This window comes from Eubalaena glacialis, chromosome 16, assembly GCF_028564815.1.
Source record: "Eubalaena glacialis isolate mEubGla1 chromosome 16, mEubGla1.1.hap2.+ XY, whole genome shotgun sequence".
NCBI lineage: Eukaryota > Metazoa > Chordata > Mammalia > Artiodactyla > Balaenidae > Eubalaena > Eubalaena glacialis.
The window spans coordinates 82,352,888-82,354,932 of record NC_083731.1 but is presented as its reverse complement, the minus strand read 5'-3'; the positions used below and the strand labels follow the sequence as shown (position 1 = coordinate 82,354,932).

Below are 2,045 nucleotides of genomic sequence, written 5' to 3'. Positions count from 1 at the left end.
CGGCTGTGTCCCACTAGCTATGTGTTTTACATTTGGTAGTGTATATATGTCCATGCCACTCTCTCACTTTGTCCCAGCTTACCCTTCCCCCTCCCCGTATCCTCAAGTCCATTCTCTATGTCTGCATCTTTATTCCTGTCCTGCCCCTAAGTTCATCAGAACCATTTTTTTTCTTTTTTTAGATTCCATATATATGTGTTAGCATATGGTGTTTGTTTTTCTCCTTCTGACTTACTTCACTCTGTATGACAGGCTCTAGGTCCATCCAGGTCACTACAAATAACTCAATTTCGTTTCTTTTTATGGCTGAGTAATATTCCATTGTATATATGTGCCACATCTTCTTTATCCATTCATCTGTCGATGGACATTTAGGTTGGTTCCATGTCCTGGCTATTGTAAATAGTGCTGCAATGAACATTGGGGTGCATGTGTCTTTTTGAATTATGGTTTCCTCAGGGTATATGCCCAGTAGTGGGATTGCTGGGTCATATGGTAGTTTTACTTTTAGTTTTTTAAGGAACCTCCATACTGTTCTCCATAGTGGCTGTATCAATTTACATTCCCACCAACAGTGCAAGAGGGTTCCCTTTTCTCCACACCCTCTCCAGCATTTATTGTTTGTAGATTTTTTGATGATGGCCATTCTGACTGGTGTGAGGTGATACCTCATTGTGGTTTGACTTGCATTTCTCTAATGATTAGTGATGTTGAGCATCCTTTCATGTGTTTGTTGGCAATCTGTATATCTTCTTTGGAGAAATGTCTATTTAGTTCTTCTGCCCATTTTTGGATTGGGTTGTTTGTTTTTTTGATATTGAGCTGCATGAGCTGCTTGTATATTTTGGAGATTAATCCTTTGTCAGTTGCTTCATTGCAAATATTTTCTCCCGTTCTGAGGGTTGTCTTTTCATCGTGTTTATGGTTTCCTTTGCTGTGCAAAAGCTCTTAAGTTTCATTAGGTCCCATTTGTTTATTTTTATTTTTATTTCCATTTCTCTAGGAGGTGGGTCAAAAAGGATCTTGCTGTGATTTATGTCACAGAGTGTTCTTCCTATGTTTTCCTCTAAGAGTTTTATAGTGTCTGGCCTTACATTTAGGTCTTTATTCCATTTTGAGTTTATTTTTGTGTATGCTGTTAGGGAGTGTTCTAATTTCATTCTTTTGCATGTAGCTAAAAATATGGAATGCCTCACAAATTTACGTGTCATCCTTGCGCAGGGGCCATGCTAATCTTCTCTGTATCGTTCCAATTTTAGTACATGTGCTGCTGAAGTGAGCACTAGCTATCATTATCTTGATAGGCAATATGCCAGCCTCAATCACCAGATATAAAAATAAATAAATAAATATATATATATATGGTAGTCTCCCAGGCAAACTATTGGCATTTAGAAAATTTTCTTCTCTAAGTCAGACAGGGAAGGACAAATATCGTATGATATCACTTATATGTGGAATCTAAAAAAAATGGTACAAATGAACTTATTTACAAAACAGAAATAGAGTTAACAGATGTAGAAAACAATCTTATGGGTACGAGGAGGGAAAGGGGGGGGAGGGATAAACTGGGAGACTGGGATTGACATATACACACTACTATATATAAAATAGATAACTAATAAAGGACCTACTGTATAGCACAGGGAACTCTACTCAATACTCTGTAATGACCTATATGGGAAAAGAATCTTAAAAAAAGTAGATATATGTATAACTGATTCACTTTGCTGTACAGGAGAAAGTAACACAACACTGTAAATCAACTATGCTCCAATAAAAATTTAAAAACAAACAAAAATATAAAAAATTTTCTTGTCTCCCAATTCTTGCTATCCCTGTGTTGTGGAAATCACTTTTTTGTCCCCTTCACCATTTTATTCCTGCGCATCCTCACCTCTGCCCGGGAGGGATTTTTCCAGCACAATCACATATCTGTGTTACACATGAAAGAGCTTGTTTGTTTTGAAAGGGCTCTGCTCTGAAGAAGGTGAGAACTCACCATTTCCTCTTTGGATGAAACCACAGATGGGTTTCCCGAGGCT

The 2,045-nt window shown here is 37.5% G+C and overlaps 1 non-coding gene across 1 annotated transcript; it reads right to left on the bottom strand.

The window, feature by feature from the left end:
* Nucleotides 1-1,176: 1,176 nt before the first annotated feature.
* LOC133076693 (U6 spliceosomal RNA) lies at nt 1,177-1,283 on the bottom strand. The gene has a single exon (XR_009697583.1). It is a non-coding gene; the product is annotated as a U6 spliceosomal RNA (small nuclear RNA).
* Nucleotides 1,284-2,045: the final 762 nt, after the last annotated feature.